Source organism: Ovis aries, chromosome 10 (genome assembly GCF_016772045.2).
Source record: "Ovis aries strain OAR_USU_Benz2616 breed Rambouillet chromosome 10, ARS-UI_Ramb_v3.0, whole genome shotgun sequence".
Taxonomy (NCBI): domain Eukaryota; kingdom Metazoa; phylum Chordata; class Mammalia; order Artiodactyla; family Bovidae; genus Ovis; species Ovis aries.
The window spans coordinates 35,860,005-35,884,172 of record NC_056063.1 but is presented as its reverse complement, the minus strand read 5'-3'; the positions used below and the strand labels follow the sequence as shown (position 1 = coordinate 35,884,172).

Genomic DNA, 24,168 nt, shown 5'->3' with positions numbered 1-24,168 from the left:
ATACAGCCTGTAGCTGCACGTTCCTAGGAATCAAGATCAGAAAATCTAAAGAAGTCATTTACGATTCTGTGACCAGCACCCTGGAGATAGTGAATTTTGTTTTGTAGACTGATCTAGCCATATTAAATTTTATGGGCTAGACATACTGAAAAAAACTAGAAGAATTTTGGGACTTTGAATGGAATTTCTCTAACCTCAGGAAGGAACATCATAGGGCGAACACCACGATGGCCAGTCATGGAGTTAATTCTAAGCCATTTTAAGGCCTGACGAGTATTTTATTTGGCAAGAGCAGAGTGGTGTGTTTTTTTGGGGGGGTCTCTGAAATTCAGGGTTCTGGTACAGGGATAGTCCTAGTTTTCCTTGAATTATGTTATACAAGGAGAAGAACATGGGATGCACAGGTTAGAGCTGTAAATATGCAGATGGCTTTGAACTTGCTGACCTGCATAAGTATTATGTCATGAATCCACCTTTGAGTTTGTATTTACACTCATTTCATAATTAGCTGAACTGATCAAAGTTGAGCCCTGTCATTTTTCACACACACACACACACACACACACACATGGTGGCTCAGTCTCAAGAGCAGCCGCTGGTTCAGAGGGTTAGGACTGTGAGGCCACACCCCGTTGGCCTGTGTCAGTGAAAGACTCAGGAAGTTGCGACTAGGGGTGAAGAGACACAGTCCAGTGATTTCAGCTCCTTTCCTGAGTGGAGTGGTTCCTCCCGCTAGGAGGAAGGCGCAGGGAATTTGCTGTCTCCCTTCCAGGAAACGGCTCTCCTGTCTAAGAAGCTGATCTCAAGGGCCACAGAGGCTGGCCGGGCACAGCCCTAAGAATCCCCTGGCAGCACTGGCCGTGACTGTGCAGTGAAACCATGGCACGGAAGCGCGCAGGCAGGCACAGTGGGCCAAACACTGACACCTGGACTGTGGTCGTGTGAAAAACAAGTGCTCGTGTCTGCTTAGCTGAGAATATGTTTCACGCGTGAAGTCAACTGCTGAACGCTGAACACAGTCCGGGGGCCACACCTCACTGTGTTTACAAGGCCCAGGATCCCGCAGTCACGTACCGTTCTGTTTCCTCTGATGCACTGCTGACTATGTCAGGACAGGCCTGCGTGCCGGCTGAGCACGTCTGTGCCAAGGGGCTCAAGGAGAGCGGACAGAAGGGCCGATGAGAGACCCCTGCATGGGAGAGGAATCCTAACGCCAGGCGATTCATGGAGCAGCGTCACCACGGAAGTTCAAAGCAATGGCCCAGCAGAGCGAGGCTGAGAGTTCAGGGGGCGTCGCAGCTGGGATCTGAGGCTCACACACGGGCCCCTGTGGAGAGAACAGACGGGGTACCAGGGGTAGGGGGTGGGGCGCCCCATGGGAGGCTGTGTGGTTTAAACACAGGCCTGGGGGCTTACAAACACAATTCTAAGATCGTTCCCAAGAATTAGGCTAGAGAGCTTACCATTTCACCCCTCAAATCTGGAAGGCAGAATTAAATATTTTTTCTTATTGTATTCTAACAAAGGTATCTGCTCCTACTGAACTGTTGTTTCCATGTAAAAAACAAACACACACGCAAAAAATGGTATGTGTGACTTTGCACAGTTGACTGACATTTAGTTTGAAGACAATTTATTCTTAAACATGTACTTAAAAGGACAAAATGCATTAACAAGTGGATACTGGCTTAAAAACAGGATTGGTCCTTTATGCTTTACTTCACAGCCTTTTCTTGGTGGAAGTGAGGTAGATGAGCAGAAATTGGTGAAATTTAATATAAACAACCAAAATACCCACTGATGAATGCATTTCACCGAGAGGAAAAGAAGGCTCAGAGACCTCAGTTTGCCCCTGATCTCCTGGTTACTACGCAGCTAAGCCAGGTTTCAAATCCAGATCTGGTGCCCGGTGCACCAGAGCGTGCTGGCCAGCAAGGGCCTATCTTCTCAGTGTCTTTAAGAGACCTAACAGGGCTCTCCTCCCCCTCCTCCTCTCAATAAACAATTGTCTTCCTACTGAGCTTGAAACAGCTTCCAGGTGGGTTTTGCAGCCAGCAAAGCCAGGCTGTCCCATGCATTTCATTTCTGAACAGCGGGCCAGGTTGAGCTTCTTGGAAGACCGTGCGGTCCATTCGTGGTGCCACTGAAAAGCCCGAGGCTCTCACCAAAGTGAGGACTCTGAAGATGATTGTTTTTAGGAGCAAAGGCTGTCTCCATGATGATGAAATGCCAGCATATCCCCAGGCCCGGGGGTGGCGGGCCCTGGACCACTGACGGAGGGCAGGAGCCGGCTCTTCAGCCAGCACTGTTGCCACCTGCACTTTGCCAATCCCCCTCCCGCCAGCTCCTTTGAGTTCCCAGTAATTGTTGAAGTTCCACTGGCACAGCCCTGAGAGTGGGGTCGTGTGTAGGGGATGGGTTTCCAACCCTTACATGTTTCAGAAATAAATAACATCTCTCAATCTGGCTAAGCAAGATTTTTTTTCTTCTTCACCTTTTCTGAGCCAAGAGCCTCTGTAATAATCTGGGGAAGCCAGTGGACTTCTCAGGTTATTTTCTAGGGCATAAAATAAAATACATATGATTCCAAAGCAACCAAGTTTTATTGAAATACAGTGATCAAATATTGTAGCCATCTGGTGATATAGTAATATGTGTTTTTTATTCATGCATTAAAATCTATTGGCAAACCTAACAACTTCCCTAGTTTTGAGGCAGTGGTTACCATAAGTGGTCTTTCAACTATAGGGGCTTCCCTGGTGGCTCAGTGGTAAAGAATCCGTCTGTCAGTGCAGGAGACACGGGTTCCATCCCTGATCCGAGAAGATCCCTCACGCCATGGAGCAGTTAAGCCCGTGCACCACAACTGCTGAGCCTGGGCTCTAGAGCCCAGGAGCTACAATGACTGAACTGCTGAAGCCGGAGCGCCCCAGAGCCCCTGCTCCGCAACAAGAGAAGCCACTGCAGTGATACACCTGCGTGCTGTAACTGGAGAGGAGCCCCTGCTCACCGAAACCAGACTTAAACTGAAGAAAGTAGGGAAAACCACTGGAGAAGGTAATGGCACCCCACTCCAGTACTCTTGCCTGGAAAAGCCCATGAACAGAGGAGCCTGGTAGGCTGCAGTCCATGGGGTCACCAAGAGTCGGACACAACTGAGCGACTTCACTTTCACTTTTCACTTTTCACTTTCATACATTGGAAAAGGAAATGGCAGCCCACTCCAGTGTTCTTGCCTGGAGAATCCCAGGGACGGGGGAGCCTGGTGGGCTGCCGTCTATGGGGTCACACAGAGTCGGACACGGCTGAAGCGACTTAGCAGCAGCAGTAGCAGGGAAAACCACTAGACCATTTAGGTATGATCTAAATTAAATCTCTTATGACTATACAGTGGAAGTGACAAATAGATTCAAGAAATTAGATCTGATAGACAGAGTGCCTGAAGAACTATGGATGGAGGTTCGTGACATTGTACAGGAGGCAGGGATTAAGACCAATAAAAAGAAATACAAAAAAGCAAAATGGCTGTCTGAGGAGAACTTACAAATAGCTGTGAAAAGAAGAGAAGTGAAAGGCAAAGGAGAAAAGGAAAGATATACCCATTTCAATGCAGAGTTCCAAAGAATAGCAAGGAGAGATAAGAACCTTCCTCAGTGATCAATGCAAAGAAAGAGAGGAAAGCAATAGAATGGGAAAGACTAGAAATCTCTTCAAGAAAATTAGAGATACCACGGGAACATTTCATGCAAATATGGGCACAATAAACAACAGAAATGGTATGGACCTAATAGAAGCAGAAGATATTAAGAAGAGGTGGCAAGAATACACAGAAGAACTATCAAAAAAGATCTTAATGGCCTAGATAACCTCAATGGTGTGATCACTCACCAAGAGCCAGACATCCTGGAATGTGAAGTCAAGTGGGCCTTAGAAAGCATCACTACAAACAAAGGTAGTGGAGGTGATGGAACTTCAGCTGAGCTATTTCAAATCCTAAAAGACGATGCTGTGAAAGTGCTGCACTCAATATGCCAGCAAGTTTGGAAAACTCAGCAGTGGCCACAGGACTGGAAAAGGTCAGTTTTCATTGCAGTCCCTAAGAAAGACAATGCCAAAGAATGTTCAAACTACTGCACAATTGCACTCATCTCACACACTAGCAAAGTACTATTCAAAATTCTCCAAGCTAGGCTTCAACAGTATGTGAACCGTGAACTTCCAGATGTTCAAGCTGGATTTAGAACAGGCAGAGGAACCAGAGATCAAATTGCCAACATCCGTTGGGTCATAGAAAAAGCAACAGAATTCCAGAAAAACATCTGCTTCATTGACCTCACTAAAGCCTTCGTGTGGATCACAACAAACTGTGGAAAATTCGTAAAACGATGGGAATACCAGACCACCTTACCTGCCTCCTGAGAAATCTGTATGCAGGTCAAGAAGCAACAGTTAGAACTGGACATGGAACAACAGACTGGTTCAGAATAGGAAAAGGAGTATGGCAAGGCTGGACACTGTCATCTTGTTTGTTTAACTTACATGCAGAGTACATCATGTGAAATGCCAGACTGGATGAAGCACAAGCTGGAATCAAGACTGCAGGGAGAAATATAGATAACCACAGATATGCGGATGACACCACCCTTATGACAGAAAGCAAAGAAGAACTAAAAAGCTTCCTGATGAAAGTGAAAGAGGAGAGTGAAAAAGATGGCTTAAAACTCAACATTCTAAAAATGAAGATCATGGCATCTGGTCCCATCACTTCATGGCAAATAGATGGGGAAACAGTGGAAACAGTGTCAGACTTTATTTTCTTGGGCTCCAAAATCACTGCAGATGGTGACTGCAGCCATGAAATTAAAAGACACTTGCTGTTTAGGAGAAAAACTATGACCAACCTGGACAGCATATTAAAAAGCAGACATTACTTTGCTGACAAAGGTCTGTCTAGTCACAGCTATGGTTTTTCCAATAGTCTTGTATGGATGTGAGAGTTGGACCATAAAGAAAGCTGAGTGCCAAAGAATTGGTGCTTTTGAACTGTGGTGTTGGAGAAGACTCTTGAGAGTCCCTTGGACAGCACAAAGATCAAACCAGTCAATCCTAAAGGAAATCAGTCCTGAATATTCATTGGAAGGACTGATGTTGAAGCTGAAATCCCAATACTTTGGCCACCTGATATGAAGAACTGATTCATTGGAAAAGACCCTGACGCTGGGAAAGATAGAAGGCAGGAGGAGAAGGGGACAACAGAAGATGAGATGGTTGAATGGCATCACTGACTTGATGGACATGAGTCTGAGTAAACTCTGGGAGTTGATGATTGACAGGGAGGCCTGGCATGCTACAGTCCATGGGGTAGCAAAGAGTTGGACATGACTGAGCACCTTAACTGAAATAAACTGCAACTAGAGAAAGTCCATGCAGCAACAAAGACCCAGCACAGCTAGAAATAAATGAATTTATTTTTAAAAACAGGATAACTAAAAAATCATCATGTGAAATGAACATATCTGATTCCTACTGGAGACAGAGACACAGGTCTGCTAACCTGTATGTGCTGTGCTGCCCACATTCACCACAGAAGGAAATGCTAAGTTTCAGCTGCAAGTTGGAGAAGATAACAACACAACTCTTCCCCATCCAAGTTCACAAGCCTCTTGAATCTGATCCACAGACTCCAGAATCTGTGACAACCAGGTGAAGAGCCCTACACAAGGGGCCAGCCTGGAAGAGGCATCATTAATGTAGAATTAAATGTCAAGTCTGATCATAATATGGGCTTCCCTGGTGGCTCAGAGGTAAAGAATCCGCCTGCAATGCAGGAGCCACAAGAGATCCAGGTTCGATCCCTGGGTCAGGAGGATCCCCTGGAGAAGGGAATGGCAACCCACTCCAGTGTTCTTGCCTAGAGAATCCCATGGACAGGGGAGCCTAATGGACTGCAGTCCCTAGGGTCTCAAAGAATCAGACATGACTGAAGTGACTTAGCATGCATGAACACAATATATGGCTCGGTTAGACTTCCTTCCATGTAGAATGAACATCCTTGAGTAATCAGTAAATGTTTTGGAAAATCTGGGAGAAAAGGACATATCCACCTAACAAAAGAAGGCTGTGATGAAGATTAACCGGGATTTAAAGGAAGTCTAAAAGCCTTATGTGAATTGCAGTGAATACTCAGGAAAGAATTTCTAAAGGACTGACGGCAAACGGCTGAACTTCTGGTAAGGCACCCACGTGGAATTTCCTAAACTGCCTAGATATCAAGGAATCTGTCCCCTGTTGCTACAGCTGGCCTGAGTTGATCTGGTTTCGAGAGGCCTGCTCTTCCTTTTAGGGGGTGATGGCTGCCACAGAATTCTCAAGGGGTTGGGGTTAGCTCCTTGCCCCTCCCCCCAGCTCATTCCTGGGTCAAAAGGAAAGCGAGTCTCAGGCTGAATCCAGATACAAACAGGCATTTATGAGACATTTATTAGCAAAGTAGGCACAGAATAGTACATACAACCTGCTCTGGAGGCTCAAAGAAGTTCCAGCTCTCGGTCCTCCACCCGTAAGCACCTCCTTCCCCCTGGCCCCCAGATACAACATTCCTGAGAGACGAAGGCTGAGCCCCCGGGAGGCCTCCATAGCCCAGGCCCGGTCCGAGGGACACAGGCCACAGGCCTTCAAAGTCCCATGCCTGCCCTGGCAACTGGACCAATCTCTACTTAAATACCTTTAATTTCACCATTTTGGGCATTTATCATGCTAAATAACAAGACACCACTTTACCCACAAAACCCCATTTTAGATAGGGTTATGAGAGAAGTCAGGGCTATTGATAGAGATGGGGGGAACAGAAGGCTGGAAAGCCCCCCACCCACCCCCAACAAAGGGCCTGTGCCTTCCTGAGGCAATGCTGGGGGCTGACTCCTAGGCTTAGCCTGCACTGGAGTCACTTCAAAGGCTTAAGGCACAGGGCGGGGCCTCCTCTAGTTCTGATTCAGTGGGTCTGGCCTGAGAACATGCACTTCTAGCAAGTTTCCAGGTGAGGGTGATGCTGAGAGTTCCCCGGCACAGCACTTAGAGAAGTGCAGACCTTGGTTCTCCCATGAGCGTTTTACTACACTTGCTTTGTGGCACATCTGTGCACACCTGTGTCTGACTCTCCCTGCATCTCACTTCTGATACATTTCAGGGCAGGTTGCAGGACTCAGCCTGTCACCCCTACACATACCAACAGGCACAACAACTAGATCCCAATATTCCAATATGGATTTCTTTTAAGTAAAATGTATGGTAAAATGTGGACTGTGCATTCTTTTTTAATATGGAAATATAATTTACATACAGTAAAATTTCCTCTTTTCAGTATAGAGTTCTATGAGTTTTATTTTTTTTCTTTCATTTTTTGGCCAGGTGACTTGTGGGATCTCGGTTTCCCAATCAGGTGAATCCCAGCCCTTGTTAGTGAAGGCACCAAGTCCTAACCACTAGGCCACCAGAGAATTCTCCTCTGTAAGTGACTTCAGGCGAATATCTAAGCTGGATACCATGGTTAAGATATAGAACTTTTCCTATGATATAAAATGTTCATCAAGCCCCTTTGTAGTAACTTTGAGCCCTGGGTGACCACTGATCAGTTTTTCATTTTGCTTTCTTGACATTTTATTGAGGTATATTTGATTTACAATGTTGTGTTAATTTCTGCTGTATGGCAAAAAGTATATATATATTCTTTGTAATGTAAGTTGGTGGAGCCACTATGGAGAACAGTATGGAGGTTCCTTAAAAAACTAAGAACAGAACTACCATATGATCTAGTAATCCCAGTGCTGGGCATATATCTGGAGAAAACTCTAATTCAAAAGGATATTTGCACCTCTCATGTTCATAGCAGCACTATTTACAATAGCCAAAAGACAAGGCAGCAGCCTAAATGTCCATTGACAGGGGAATGGATAAAGAGGTGGTATGCCGTGTGCTCAGTCGCTCAGTTGTGTCTGACTCTTTGTGACCTCATGGACTGTAGCCCACCAGACTATGGGGATTCTACAGGCAAGAATACTGGAGTGGGTTGCCATGCCCTCTTCCAGGGGATCTTCCCAACCCAGGGATTGAACCCAGGTCTCTCAAATTGCGGGTGGATTCTTTACCACTGAGCCACCAGGAAAGCCCCAAAGATGTAGTATGTATATATAAAGGAATACTACTCAGCCATAAAAAGAATGAACTAATGCCTTTCATAGCAACAGATGAACCTAAAGATTATCATACTATGTGAAGTCAGACAGATAAGTTTCACATATTGCTTATATGTGGAATCTTAAAAAAAATAATGCAAATAAACTTATCTACAAAAAAGAAATAGATTCATAGACATAGAAAAGAAACTTATCTTTCCAAAGGGGAAAAGGCAGGGAGGGATAAACTGAGTTTGGAATTAACAAATATACACTGCTGCTGCCGCCGCCAAGTTGCTTCAGTCGTGTCCAACTCTGTGTGACCCCATAGATGGCAGCCCCACCAGGCTCCTCTGTCCCTGGCATTCTCCAGGCAAGAACACTGGAGTGGGTTGCCATTTCCTTCTCCAAAATATACACTACCATATATAAAACAGATAACCAACAAGGACCTACTGTATAACACAGGGAATTATATTTAGTATCTTATAATGAACAATAAGTGGGCTTCCCTAGTGGCTCAGTGGTAAAGTACCTACCTGACAATGTAGGAGACATGGGTTCGATCCCTAGATGAGGGCATGGCAACTCATTCCAGTATTCTTGCCTGGAGAAACCCATGGACAGAGGAGCCTGGTGGGCTATAGTCCATGGGGTCACAAAAGAGTCAGACATGACTTAGTGACTAAACAACAACAAATAACCTATAATGGGAAAAGAATCTAAAAAACAACATACATGTAGTATTTGTATAACTGAATCACTTTGCTGTACACCCGAAAGTAACACAACATTGTAAATCAACTATATTTCAATAAATGTTAAAAAATAAAACCTAATAATATTCAGACCTGTCACTTTTTTTTTTTTTTTTTTTTGCCAACCTGTGAGGCTTGTGGGGTCTTAGTCCCCAGCACAGGGATCAAACCTAGGGTCCCTGAAGTGGAAGCACATTGTCTCAACCACTGGACTACCAGGGAATTCCCCAGACTAGCCACATTTTAAATGTTCAAAAGTCACATGTGGCTGCTATACAGGACATCACAGGTATAGGAGCAACTGTTAACCAGGACTTCTCTATGGCTGAGAGGGAAAAGGGTAGAACTGTGGAGAATAATAATGGTAAAAAAAAAATTGTAGAGCAGGTTTTGTTTTGCAGAGACTTCTCAAGCGTTATCTCAAGCAGTCCTTGGAGCATCCCTGGGAGATAATTATCTTCACCATCAATGTTTTGCAAGGAGGTAATCCAGGCTCTGAGGGTAAAAGTGGGTGAGCAAGTGATGGAGCCAGCTCATCCCCTCTAAGGCATCTCATCTCCACACAACCTGCTAAGCAGAGACCCTACAATCTAGGAGCTACAGACATAAAGCTCCTTTCATGAAGAACATGAGGGCTACCACTTCAATCAATCTGGAAAATGACACACCAAGAAGGTATGCTCACATTTAAAGTGGTGAAAGGCCAGGTTCTCTCAAACTTTAATGCTCATAAGACTTCCTGCTGCTGCTGCTGCTAAGTCGCTTCAGTCGTGTCCGACTCTGTGTGACCCCGTAGACGGCAGCCAACCAGGCTCCCCCGTCCCTGGGATTCTTCAGGCAAGAATACTGGAGTGGGTTGCCATTTCCTTCTCCAATGCATGAAAGTGAAAAGTGAAAGTGAAGTCGCTCAGTCGTGTCCGACCCCCAGCAATCCCATGGACTGCAGCCCACCAGGCTCCTCCGCCCATGGGATTTTCCAGGCAAGAGTACTGCCTAGATGGGCTTATTTAAAGTGAAGATTCCTGGGCCCCAAACCCAGACATGCTGATTAGCATTATCTTACTAGGGCTTCCCTGGTGGCTCAGTGGTGAAGAATCCACCTGCCAATTCGGGAGACATGGGTTCCATCCCTGATCTGGGAAGATCCCACATGCCAAGGAGCAGCAAGGCCTGTGGGCCACAATTATTGAGTCTGTGCTCTAGAGCCCTGGAGCCACAATTACTGAGTCCATGTGCTGCAATTGTGGAAGCCTGAGCACCCTAGAACCCGTGCTCCACAACAAGAGAAGCCATCACAATGAGAAGCCGGAGAACCATAAGAGAGTAGTCCCTGCTCTCTGCAACTAGGGAAAGCCTGAGCAGCAACGAAAACCCAGCGCAGCCAAAAATAAATAGGTAAAATTAAAAAAAAAAAAAAGAGTTCTACTGGGGAATTTCATGGCAGTCCAGTAATTAGGACTCTGTGCTTTTCACTGCTGAGGTGCTGAGGGAGTGGGTTCAATCCCTGATCAGGGAACTAAGATCCTGCAAGCCGTGCAGTACAGCCAAAAAAAAAAAAAAAGAGAGAGAGAGAGAAAGAATCCTCCTGAAGAGCTGAAATTCATATCAGAAAGTTATTTGACCGCAGGAAATTCCAGAATCCCAGAGAGTGGCAGGTTCACGGAGGAATGCTGCAGTTATCAAACACTCTGCTGCAGAAGAGGATATAATGATGGGTTAAGGTGATTGCTATGTACTGGGTAAAAAAGGAAGTAGTGCATTTTTCTGTAGTGTATGTTGATGAAATGTTTAGAAGAAGATTATCAAATAGATGTAATAACATCATTCCATATTTTCACATATTTAATATATGTGTACCCACACGAAATGAATGAAAAACACCAAAATATTCACAGTGGTTATTACTATACCTGACAGGGTTATGGATAATTTTTAAAAATTCTTCTTTCACTTTGATACTTTCTTCTGAATTTTGTACAATTATTATTATGATTTAATAAAAAATAAAACATTTTAGCAAATAAGCAATCATAAATAATGGTCTTGAAAGATCAGTCCAACCAGTGATCACTCCTCTGTATAGATGAGGTCTGAGGAGAAGATGCTTTCTCATCTGGGTGATATGTGAACATGACTCACGCACAGTGTACTTGCAAGTTGAGTGTAGAGCTGAAAATGTGGGATCTGGCCACTCCTTCAAGGTGGGGAGCTCCTCAGAGAAGTTTGTGTCCTGGGCACCGAGCCACCTGGGCATTCTGCATCTCATGCCAGGTAACCAGAGAGGGCAGTGCCGAGACCTCAAGTCTGGCCACATGCCAGGCTGCTGGCACCTGAGGAAGGGAGAGGGCACCTCCAGATGATCTGACATCAAAGCCCAGGGAGCCTCGTGCATCACAGGGCCGAGCAGCTCTGAATCCTAAGGGCAGGCTCCTGAGCTGCACTGACAAGGACCCCAAGGGAAGGTGCCTTGACCCGCCCTTGTTGGACCCACTTGCATCCCTGGGCTCCCAGCCAGCCGCAGGGTCTCCACACCTGAAAGAAGAAGAGTGGGATTTACTTCAACAGGTTTTTGTGAGCCTTCCATGCAATAATTCATGTGAAGCGCTGAGCACTCCCAGATGAGTGAAATGGAGAAAGCTTTGCCAGAAATCCCAGCCCTGTGGTTGCCTGAGCACCAGTAGCTAAGAGCAGGGAGGGCCAAGCACTGGGCCCAGGCCCTCGGGGCTTGTCCCCACCCGCATCTCTCCCAGAAGGTCACCTGCAGATCCCAGCATCTACTCCAATTCCAGCTTTTCTCCTTCTTCTTGGTGTCACCCCTCCTCCTGGGGCGGTTTCGTGGGAAGATGAGCATCCAAGATGATGTGGACGGGACCTCAGGGGCCTTTGCTCCCCTGCTGCCCGCGGCAGGTAGCACAGCTTGGGGCACGAGCACAAGCCCCTCTCCTCCCACAGCCGCGGAACTCGGGGACCACAGGAATCTAAGGCCTCAGGACAAAACAGGCGGAAAAGCATGGGGAGGAATTTTGTGAAAATGGTTAAGCCATGTCAACCACTGCAAAACTGCCAGAAAAACTCTAATTTGATGAAAAAGCAGAGCAATTATTCGTTCTGTTCTGTCTAGTGGAAAGGAGCATGTCCCTCAACAGAACACCAATGAAACGTCAAAGAAGGAAAAAGACTCTGCACAGCACTAACAAGAGGCTTCTGAAGGAGGCCCCTCCTGCTACAGCGTCACCCATGGGACCCAAGAATTCACACTGCTGGGAAGCCTTGTTCCGGGGTCTTCCCTGCTGACTTGCGGGCAGCCTGTGCCCCTCCCCAGCCCGCCTCCAGTGGGCCTCCAGCCCCAGCTTCACTAGTCTTTCTCTTGCTGCCACAGTCAGGTGTTTCAAGAAGGTGGTCTGAGGGCCCTCAGCAGACAGCGTCTGTCTGACTTCGGGATCAGAGCAACACCAGCTTCACATGCGTTGGGAAGTGTTCCCCTTTCCCGCAACGTCTATGTCAAGTTGGTCTTCAGTTCAGTTCAGTTCAGTAGCTCAGTCGTGTCCAACTCTTTGCGACCCCATGAATCGCAGCATGTCAGGCCTCCCTGTCCATCACCAACTCCCGGAGTTCACTCAGATTCACATCCATCGAGTCAGTGATGCCATCCAGCCATTTCATCCTCTGTCGTCCCCTTCTCCTCCTGCCCCCAATCCCTCCCAGCATCAGAGGCTTTTCCAATGAGTCAACTCTTTGCATGAGGTGGCCAAAGTACTGGAGTTTCATCTTTAGCATCATTCCTTCCAAAGAAATCCCAGGGCTGATCTCCTTCAGAATGGACTGGTTGGATCTCCTTGCAGTCCAAGGAACTCTCAAGAGTCTTGACTCTCTCCCTTAAACGGATGGGAGAATACAGTAGTGGAGTCACGCAGGCCTAGAGTTGTCCACATGTAATAGGGCATTCCTTCTCTTGTAAAGCGGCCTTTAAGTCCTTCTGAGTGAATGTCCATCCACTCACTTACACAGTGACTAAACTAGAAATGCTTGGGGCTGCAGTGAAGGTATCCAACCCAACAGCATTAGAACAACAATTACAGGTGCTGCTGCTGCTAAGTCATTTCAGTGGTGTCCAACTGTGCAACCCCGTAGACGGCAACCCACCAGGCTCCCCTGTCCCTGGGATTCTCCAGGCAAGAACAGGTGACATGGGCAGTCTTAAAAATGACTTGAGGATTGGCTGAACACAGCCACAATTTTAGCACTGTGTAACAGTTTAAAACCCAGATGCCTGGCCAAGAACCGTATGAAAAGATGCTCAACATCACTAATCACTGCTGCTGCTAAGTCACTTCAGTCGTGTCCAACTCCGTGTGATCCCATAGATGGCAGCCCATCAGGCTCCTCGGTCCCTGGGATTCTCCAGGCAAGAACACTGGAATGGGGTGCCATTTCCTTTCCAATGCATGAAGTGAAGTGTGAAAGGGAAGTCGCTCAGTAGTGTCTGACTCTTCGGGACCCCATGGACTGCAGCCCACCAGTTTCCTCCGTCCATGGGCTTTTCCAGGCAAGAGTACTGGAGTGGGGTGCCATTGCCTTCTCCCACTAGGTAAATGAAAATCTGAACCATAATGAGATATTGCTTTAATACTGGAAGGCCACTATTAACCAAAGTCAGACGGAATAAATATGACCTGTGGACCATCTGGGTGCTCTCCCGCTATCTTTCTCCAGTACACTGGTATCTCCCAGAAAAGCTTCCATGTGTGTCTGGAGCCCCAGGTTTTACAATAGCCAGGCTCTGGTGGCCAATAGGGCTTACACTCACCCTCCCACAGGGCTGTATATACTTCATTCTTTTAGAAGCTGCTGCCTGAGGGTCTGGCTAAATGGAAAGATATTCTATGCTCATGGATTAGAAGAATTAATATTGTTAAGATGTCCATACTACCCCAAACAATTTACAGATTAAAAGCAATTCCTACAAAAATTCCAGTAGCACTTTTCACAGAAATAGATTAAAAACAGTCCTAAAATTTGTTTGAACCACAAAAGAACCCCAAGAGCCAAGCAATCTTGAGAAAGAAGGATGAAGCTGGGGGCATCATACTCCCTGAGTCACCTATCTGTGACAAATTCCACTTGGTCGTAATGCATTATTTTTTATACATTCTTGAATTTTATGTGCTAATATGTGGTAAGTATTTTACATCTATGTTTATGAGAAATATCAGTCTGTTGTTTTTCTTTCTTGTAACGTCTTTGTCTGGTTTGGGTATTAGAGTAACACTGGCCTTACAGAACGAGTTAAGAAGTATTCTCTTGGCAGATGATCCTTGGACGCCGCGTGTCCCCGTGCTGGCCTTGGAGGTGCCGCCAGGAGCCTAGGTTAAATGCACAGCCTGGAGTGAGCTGATCTAATGAAGGGAACTCTTGATGAAAAGATTTTTCTTGATGATGTCATACTAGCCTCCTCTTAGACTCTGCTCCATCTTTTGGTGAAGGAGTCATTGGACCTTCTGAAGACGTCCCTGGATCTCGGGTTAAAAATCCTTGTTGTAATCTCAGCTGTGGGAGGACAGGCTAGTTGGTCGGTGATATTCCCACTTGAGGACATCATGCTTTCCAAACTATCGCGTTTGCAGACTGTTGCTGGCCTTGGTCGTGGAGTTCATTCTTCAGTGGCTTCTGCTACATCTGTCGCAACTAAAAAAACCGTTCAAGGCCCTCCGTCCTCTGATTACATTTTTGAACAGGAATCTAAATATGGTGCCCACAACTACCATCCTTTACCTGTAGCCCTGGAGAGGGGGAAGGGCATTTACGTATGGGATACTGAAGGCAGAAAATATTTTGACTTTCTGAGTGCTTACAGTGCTGTCAACAGGGGCATTGTCATCCAAAGATTGTGGATGCTTTGAAAAGTCAAGTGGACAAGTTGACCTTAACATCTAGGGCTTTCTACAATAACGTGCTTGGTGAATATGAAGAGTATGTTACTAAACTTTTCAACTACCACAAAGTTCTTCCTATGAATACAGGAGTGGAGGCTGGAGAGACTGCTTGCAAGCTTGCTCATAAATGGTGGTATACTGTCAAGGGGATCCTGAAATACAAAGCAAAGATTGTTTTTGCAGCTGGAAACTTCTGGGGTAGAACATTGTCTGCTATCTCCAGTTCCACTGACCCAACCAGTTATGATGGTTTTGGAGCATTTATGCCGGGTTTTGAAATCATTCCGTATAATGATCTGCCTGCCCTTGAGCATGCGCTTCAGGACCCAAACGTTGCCCCGTTCATGGTGGAACCAATCCAGGGTGAAGTGGGCGTTGTTGTTCCAGATCCAGGCTACCTCGTGGGCGTCCTCGAGCTCTGCACCCAGCACCAGGTTCTGTTTATTGCCGATGAAATACAGACAGGCTTAGCCAGAACTGGGAGATGGCTGGCTATCGACCACGAAAATGTCCGACCTGATATTGTCCTTCTAGGAAAGGCACTTTCTGGTGGTTTATACCCTGTGTCCGCAGTGTTGTGTGATGATGAGATAATGCTGACCATTAAGCCAGGGGAACATGGCTCTACGTATGGAGGCAATCCGCTGGGCTGCCGGGTGGCCATCGGGGCGCTGGAGGTTTTGGAAGAAGAAAACCTTGCTGAAAATGCAGAGAAAATGGGTATCATCTTGAGAAATGAACTCATGAAGCTGCCTTCTGATGTTGTAACGACTGTAAGAGGAAAAGGATTACTGAATGCTATTGTTATCAGAGAAACCAAAGATTGTGATGCTTGGAAGGTGTGTCTGCGACTACGAGATAATGGACTTCTGGCCAAGCCAACCCACGGCGACATCATCAGGTTTGCACCCCTACTTGTGATCAAGGAGGATGAGAGTCTAGAGGCGGTGGAGATCATTAACAAGACCATCCTGTCTTTCTGAGGGTGGCGACAGTTTTCAGTGGCGCCTGGGAGCCAGCTGGAGACATGCAGTTCATAAAGCTCTGAGTTTCTGTGCTTAATGCAGGCATATTTCACTCCTCCATGTCAAAGGCTTTTTTTTAAAAAAAAAAAAATATATATATATGTTTTTCAGTTCATATATAACAGAATGACTTTTATAGACATGCAGTTTGCTATGTAACCTAACTAAGAGAATGTCCTGGCATCTTATATTCGATTAAGTGTTTTTGTGCTTGTATTCTTTGTAAGCTGAGGTGCCTTTCTATATAGACAGCCTTTTAATCAAGCCCCTCAGCATAATTTATATACATTTTAATAATTTCCTTGCTGGTACAAATGTTTGTATTTGAGAAAGTTATATTAGTATTGTCTGGAAGACTTGCTTAACCTTATAAAGTTGAACCATAATCACTGAATTTTAGCAAGGTGAATGATTAAGCTGACACAAGTCAACTCCATATTGGCTGGCACCAAGACGTATTCTGTGAACGTCATTACTTTGAATTAAGAATTAATGTCCAGTATTCCTAGATTATATTTTAAGTGTTCCATATAATTTGTAAAAAGTGTTTGTTTTCAGTGCATCTTTAAAATAAAATCTAAAATCTCATGTCTGAAATGTCAAAAAAAAAAAAAAGAAGTATTCTCTCTTCTATTTTCTGAAAGAGATTGTATAGCATTTGTATACTTTCTTCCTTAAGTGTTTGATAGAATTCACCAGTGAACCCACTGTTGCTTTCTGTGTTAGGTTATTAGTCATTGATTCAATTCCTTGTAATAGACAAAGGTCTATTCAGATCATCTATTTCTTCTTGTGAGTTTTTTCAGAGATTTACTTTTTAAGCATTACTTTTGCATTTCTAGAAGTTAATATATACTTAGTATAAAAATGTGGAAAAATATGGAAAACATAAAAAAGATGGAAATCACAACTCTCTATCATTACTTTCTAACTTAGAAGAATTTGTAAATTATTTCCTCCCAAAATGTTTGTGTATATGTGTGCCCATATTTTAAAAACATAATTGAATTAATTTATAATATTTTGTCCCTCTTTTTTTTTTGACAGGAAATAGCATTTATTGGTGAGCATGATTAAGGAGGGGGCAGCGCTGATGCTCATGATTGCAGGGCCTGCCATTTGTCCAGGGGACCATGATTAGGGATGTATTTGACCCCACAGCCATCTGGGATGAGTCGCTTTTCTGCCACCATGTTCTCAAATTAATCCACGTTGAATTTGGTAAATCCCCACTTCTTAGAGATGTGGATCTTCTGGCGGCCAGGGAACTTGAACTTGGCCTGGTGGAGGGCTTCAATCACATGTTCCTTGTTCTGCAGCTTGGTGCGGATGGACATTATGACCTGGCCAATGTGGACCCTGGGCACTGTGCCCTGGGGCTTTCCAAAGGCACCTGCATACCTGTCTGAAGTCTATCAGCTCCAGCGCAAGACAACATCTTGTTGATGTGGATGACATGGAAGGGGTGGAGCTGCACTCAGATGTGAAAACCATCTTTGCCACAGCTTTTCACCATGTACTTGTTGGCACAAATACGGGCAGCCTCCAGGGCTTCAGAGGAGAGCTACTCATACTCATTTGACACCATGTGGCCACAGAGTGGGAGCACATCCACTTTGGCCTTCTTACGCCCCAAGTTGAAGATGCGAATCTTAGCATCAGGGACACCTCGGCAGAAGCGGGACTTTGGGTACGGCTTGTTCTTACAATACCAGTAACACTGGGCAGGGTGGCGGCCCATGGCGACACCAGGATCTTCAGTGGCATGCCAAAGGGAAAGAGCTGTCCCTCCTTTTGATCCAACCAGTCAATTCTAAAGGAAATCAACCCTGAATATTCACTGGAAGGACTGAAGCTTCAGCTTCAGCTGAAGCTCCAGTACTTTGGCCACCTGATGTGAAGAGCTGAGTCATTGGAAAAGACCCTGATGCTGGGAAAAACTGAGGGCAAGAGGAGAAGGGGGCTACAGAGGATGAGATGGTTGGATGGCATCACTGACTTTCAATGGACATGAGTTTGAGGAAACTCAGGGAGATAGTGCTGGACAGAGAACCCTGGCGTGATGCAGTCCATGGGCTTGCAAAGAGTTGGGACATGACTTAGCGACTGAACAACGATCCTTCCTTTAAAAATGACATTCTATTATTATTATAGTTTCAGTCATTAACACCTCTTAATAAATATTTTCTAGATTAGAAATGTTAAGTTATATAACATCCCAGTGTTTTTTTTCTCATCTGTAAAATAAATTTAATAATTTACACATATCATGGGATACTTGTGAAAAATAAATGTGATAATGCATGAAAAATGTAAAAGTGCTTAGTATGTAGATTGTTAAAAATTGGCCATAAATTCCTCCATCCTATGTGCATGCCCCTTTGTAGTGTGTCTCAGCTATAACTGGTCAGGAAGTGAAGTCTATTTCTCTGTTTCTTGATTCTTGGCATGGCTTTGTGACTTGCTTTGTCCAGTAGCATGTGGCAAAAACGAATCTGTGTAACTAATGAGTCAGGTGCTTAAGCTTCTGTTCTGACTCTACTGGTACTCCAGGACCACGATGGGAAAGACACATGGCTCAAACAACAGCTAGAGCCATCAGCTAGACAGAGAGAGAGGTGAAGTACCTCAGACCACCTACCCCACTTCTCCCAAGATGAGCTATCAGATAACCACAATTACATGAGGGAAACCAGGTAAGACCAGAACTGCCTAGCTGAGGCCAGTCCAAATAAAATGGTTGTCTTAAGTGTCCATGTTTTCAGGTGGTTGTCACACAGCAATAAAAAGATAACTGATACAATAATCATTAAATACTATTGTTACTACTGCCACATAAATCTAAAAGGTGAGAATATGATATTGAGATACTTATCTCAACACTTTAAAATGTCTTTAATCATTTAACCCATATTTTACTGTCTGATATATGTAAAGCAAAGCCTTAATTTTTATTCATGCCATTGTGGACCTCAATATCACAAATAAATCTGTTCACATACATTTCCCAATCCTAAAGAAGCAACATATTATTGGAGATCTTTCTTCATGTGCAATCTTTTTTTTTAAATAGTTTAAAAACTTTATTTTTATTTGTTATTCTTAGTTCCTTGACCAGGGATTGAACCTACAGTGGAATTAAATAGATTGTACAGTAGATTGAATCTACAGTGGAAATGTGGCATCTTAACCACTAGACCACCAGGGAAGTCCCCTTGTCACATGCAACCTTAGAATCAGAATCAGAAGAGCCACCCCAAGTCTCTCCCAAAAGGCACTCCTTACAGATTTTAGTTAAATAATTAAACAAAATAATTTCTGTAGCAAATTTTAAAAAAGAAAAAATTGAATAAGCATACTCTCAGTATTTTGCTTGATTGAAGATTATTACTCCACCTCTCCCACCCTCGCTGTGCTGTGTGGCTTGTGGGATCTAAGTTCCTAGATCAGGTATTGAACCTGGCCAAGGCATTGAAAGCGCCAACTTCTAGCCACTGGATTGTCAGGGAATTCCTAGGATTAGTACATTTATATTTGAATGTGCATGGTAGTGAATGGGCAAAAATATATAATTAAGTAATAATGGCAGCAATGCTATTTTTTTCCATGACGTTTTCACGAAAACTTTCATGAAATCAGCTACCCTTGAGCAACAGAGGGAGCTGACAGAAAATTAGCCTCTTATTTTGCATCCCCCTTGACTTACTGCAAAAGGAAACAGAATGGACAAGATGATGGTGGTGATTACCCTGGCTCACATTTGTTGAGTGCAGACATTATGCCAACTATTCTAGATGCACTTATTCTTCATAACAGGTTATTTGGTATTCTGTTATCCTAATATAGATTACTTAATGGCAGATAGATGGGGAAAAGTGGAACGTGGCAGATTTTATTTTCTTGGACTCCAAAATCACTGTGGATAGTGACTGCAATCATGAAATTAAAAGAGAATTGCTCCTTGGAAGGAAAGCTATGACAAACCTAGACAGCATATTAAAAAGCAGAGACATCACTTTGACAACAAAGGTCTGTATAGTCAAAACTGTGTTTTTTCCAGTAGTTGTGTACAGATGTGACAGTTGGACCATAAAGACTGAGCAATGAAGAACTGATGCTTTCAAACTGTGGTTGCTAATGAAGACTCTTGAGTCTCTTGGACTGCAGGGAGATCAAACCAGTCACTCCTAAAGGAAATCAACCCTGAATATTCCATTGGAATGACTGATGCTGAAGTTGAAGCTTCAATACTCTGGAAACCTGATGCAAAGAACTGACTCACTGGAAAAGACCCTGATGCTGGGAAAGACTGAGGACAGGAGGAGAAGGGAGCGACAGAGGATGAGATGATTGGAAGGCATCAGTGAACATGAGTTTGAGCAAAGTCTGGGACATAGTGAAGGACAGGAAAGCCTGGCATGCTACAGTCCATGTGGTTGCAGAAAGTCAGACACAACTTAGCGACTGAACAACAAAAACAATACAGATCAGGAATCTGTGAGTCAGAGCAGTTAAGTGATTCAAGATTAACCAGCTAGCAAGTGACTGTACTAAAGTTTAAGATCTACCTAACTTCAAAGCCTTAATCTTTTTTACCATAAATTAAGCTTTTTAAGTTGCCTTCTACAACTTGCTTCTAAGTTGTAGACACTCTGCAAACTCTTCAGGGATAGGGTATCTGTTTAAAAATCATTTTCAATCTAATCATTTAGATGCTTAAAATAGGGGGTCACTTTAAAAGTGAGAGATATTTAAAATCTCTGAAAAGCAAATATGACTTATTCTGTTCCACTGGCTTAAAATGTACCATAAATGAGATGGTTCTGAGAACCAGAAAAGGGGTTAATAAGCAGATTCCCAAACCCCATATCTCAGAGTGTGCTGTAGTATCAGCAGCCTTGAAAAATGCTACCAGCCACCCTCAGCTGTAATGTGAAGAATGACTAGAGATGATGAAATAAGACCATTTAGGAATATCAGGGAGAAGGCAATGGCAAACCCACTCCAGTACTCTTGCCTGGAAAAGCCCATGGACGGAGGAGCCTGGTAGGCTGCAGTCCATGGGGTCGCTAAGAGTTGGACACCACTGAGCGACTTCACTTTCACTTTTCACTTTCATGCATTGGAGAAGGAAATGGCAACCCACTCCAGTGTTCTTGCTTGGAGAATCCCAGGGACAGGGGAGCCTGGTGGGCTGCTGTCTGTGGGGTCGCACAGAGTCGGACACAACTGAAGCAACTTAGCAATAGCAGTAGCAGGAATACCAGGACTGGCTCATGGCAGCACTGCCTATAGTGCTAATGCCAAGCTGGCATGTATGCTCATTTGTAAAAAATACAGTTTTTAGGGTAATATAAAACAACCTACCTTCTCAGTAATAATTATACTGGCTCTAGGCTAAATTCTTCTGGGAATGGTTCAGTTTGGTTCAGTTCAGTCGCTTAGTCGTGTCCAGCTCTGCAACCCCATGAATTACAGTACGCCAGGCCTCCCTGTCCATCACCAGCTCCCGGAGTTCACTCAAACTCACGTCCATCGAGTCGGTGATGCGGTCCACCCATCTCATCCTCTGTCATCCCCTTCTCTTCCTGCCCCCAATCCCTCCCAGCATCAGGGTCTTTTTCAATGAGTCAACTCTTTGCATGAGGTGGCCAAAGTTTTGGAGTTTCAGTTTCAGCATCAGTCCTTCCAATGAACACCCAGGGCTGATCTCCTTTAGAATGGACTGGTTGGATCTCCTTGCAGTTCAAGGGACTCTCAAGAGTCTTCTCCAACACCACAATTCAAAAGCATAAATTCTTCGGGGCTCAGCTTTCTTCACAGTCCAACTCTCACATCCATACATGACCACTGGAAAAACCATAGCCTTGACTAGATGGACCTTTGTTGGCAAAGTAATATCTCTACTTTTCAATATGCTATCTAGGTTGGTCCTAACTTTCCTTCCAAGGAGTAAACGTCTTTTAATTTCATGGCTGCAGTCACCATCTGCAGTGATTTTGGAGCCCCCCAAAATAAAGTCTGACACTGTTTCCACTGTTTACCCATCTATTTGCCATGAAGTGATAGGACCAGGTGCCATGATCTTCGTTTTCTGAATGTTGAGCTTTAAGCCAACTTTTTCACTGTCCTCTTTCACTCTCAAGAGGCTTTTTAGTTCTTCTTCACTTTCTGCCATAAGGGTGGTGTCATCTGCATATCTGAGGTTATTGATATTTCTCCCGGCAATCTTGATTCCAGCTTGTGCTTCTTCCAGGCCAGAGTTTCTCATGATATATTCTGCATATACGTTAAATAAGCAGGGTGACAATATACGGCCTTGACGTACTCTGTTTCCTATTTGGAACCAGTCTGTTGTCGTGTATTTTATCTGTTCCTGGAAACAAGCAGATGCTTTACCGAGAGTGTTTACATACACATTTTTTTGAAATAGAACCCTCAAAATAAATATTATGCTTATAAATTCCATACATCTGGTCTCCCACAGATAAACCTGAAGGAAAAATTTGATAAGGTTTAATAATGCCTCCAGAGAGATTCAAATTTATAATCCACAACATTTATCAAGTCAGAAAATTCTATAAAAAATGTGTTCCATCAAATCTTTTCCAGTAACATGTTTTGTACATATTCATGAATACCCATTTTCCTGCTGTCAGAAGCTGTCCTTCTTAATCTCAACAGCAGAAATAGCCAAGGAGCTATAGTCACTAAGAAGTGTTCTGTAAAACTTCACATTACATATTTCTGACTTTAACCAGGATAATTTACCTTTCTCTCAATTCAAAATGCTGGAATATGTTAAAAGAAAAAGAGGGAGAAAAGAGTGAAGACACCTTGATTACCTTGACACCTTGATTTTCACATACCTCAAATGTTAACTCTTTAAAAAAAGTTTTATTGTGGTAAAATACACATAATATATGATTTTAACTATTTTTAGATGTACAATTCAGTGACAGTGTTTTCATAATGTTATGTAACCATCACCACTGTACATTTCCCGAAATTTTCATCGTCTCAAACAGAAAATCTGTACCCAATAAGTAATAACTCCCCATTCCTGTCTCCTTCCGGGCCCAGTTAACCCCTATATTTTACTTTTTCTACCTATGAAGTTGCCAATTATAGGTCCCTCATATAAGTGGTATCATACAATATTTGCTCTTTTATGTCTGGCTTATTTCACTGGGCATAATGTTTTCAAGGTTCATCCCTTTCGTGGCAAGTACCAGTACATCATTCTTTTTGGGGGCAGAATAATGTTCCATAGTATTTATATCCATTCATATGTCAACAGACACTTATTTTTTTCCATTTTGACTATGGTGAACAATGCTGCTATGAACATTGGTGTTCAAACACCCATTTCAGTCCCTGCTTTCAATTCTTTTGGGTATACACTTAGAAGTGTAACACTCATTTGAGTAAATTCTAAAGAGAAAGAGAAAGGATACATAAACTTTAATATTATAACATGTGTTCAGATCTGGACCTCGAAGGCCAAGTTAGGTAGATTAAGGGATGCCTGAAGAGCTACCTTAAATGTTCTATAATAACGTTGCAGTTCCACTGACTCAAGGTATTGATAAATTGTTTTGATGAGACCTTGTTATTTGGAAAGGTCCAAAATGAGAGCTTGTATCTAAAAGACTAAATCTACCCATATCACCAATTAAAGGTTACGAGGTTCTTCCAGTTTCAATGTTTTCCATTCATTTCAAGTCTTCCTGTTATTTCACTCTATACTCTTGACATTCAGAATGTTTCCAGTTATTATGAATAAAGATGTTATAATAACATTATTCAGCACGTTGCATGGTGATCAGGTATAAGTCTGCCTGGGTACAGTGGATGGGAGTCCGCCTGCCTAGTTTCTCTAGGGTATACTAATAGGAGTGGAATACATGCCTCTTCAACTATGGTGTTGGAGAAGACTCTTGAGAGTCCCTTGGACTGCAAGGAGATCCAACCAGTCCATTCTGAAGGAGATCAGCCCTGGGATTTCTTTGGAAGGAATGATGCTAAAGCTGAAACTCCAGTACTTTGGCCACCTCATGCGAAGAGTTGACTCACTGGAAAAGACTTTGATGCTGGGAGGGATTGGGGGCAGGAGGAGAAGGGGACAACAGAGGATGAGATGGCTGGATGGCATCACTGACTTGGTGGACGTGAATCTGAGTGAACTCCGGGAGTTGGTGATGGACAGGGAGGCCTGGCATGCTGTGATTCATGGGGTCGCAAAGAGTTGGACACTGAGCGACTGAACTGAACTGAACATGCC

The 24,168-nt window shown here is 44.0% G+C and overlaps 2 pseudogenes; one reads left to right on the top strand and one right to left on the bottom strand.

Annotated features, from left to right (window-relative positions):
* Positions 1-14,250: 14,250 nt before the first annotated feature.
* On the top strand, positions 14,251-15,974 carry LOC105611673 (ornithine aminotransferase, mitochondrial-like; annotated as a pseudogene).
* Positions 15,975-16,916: 942 nt separating this feature from the next.
* LOC101117678 (large ribosomal subunit protein uL16-like) lies at positions 16,917-17,667 on the bottom strand (annotated as a pseudogene).
* Between the last annotated feature and the right edge of the window lie 6,501 nt (positions 17,668-24,168).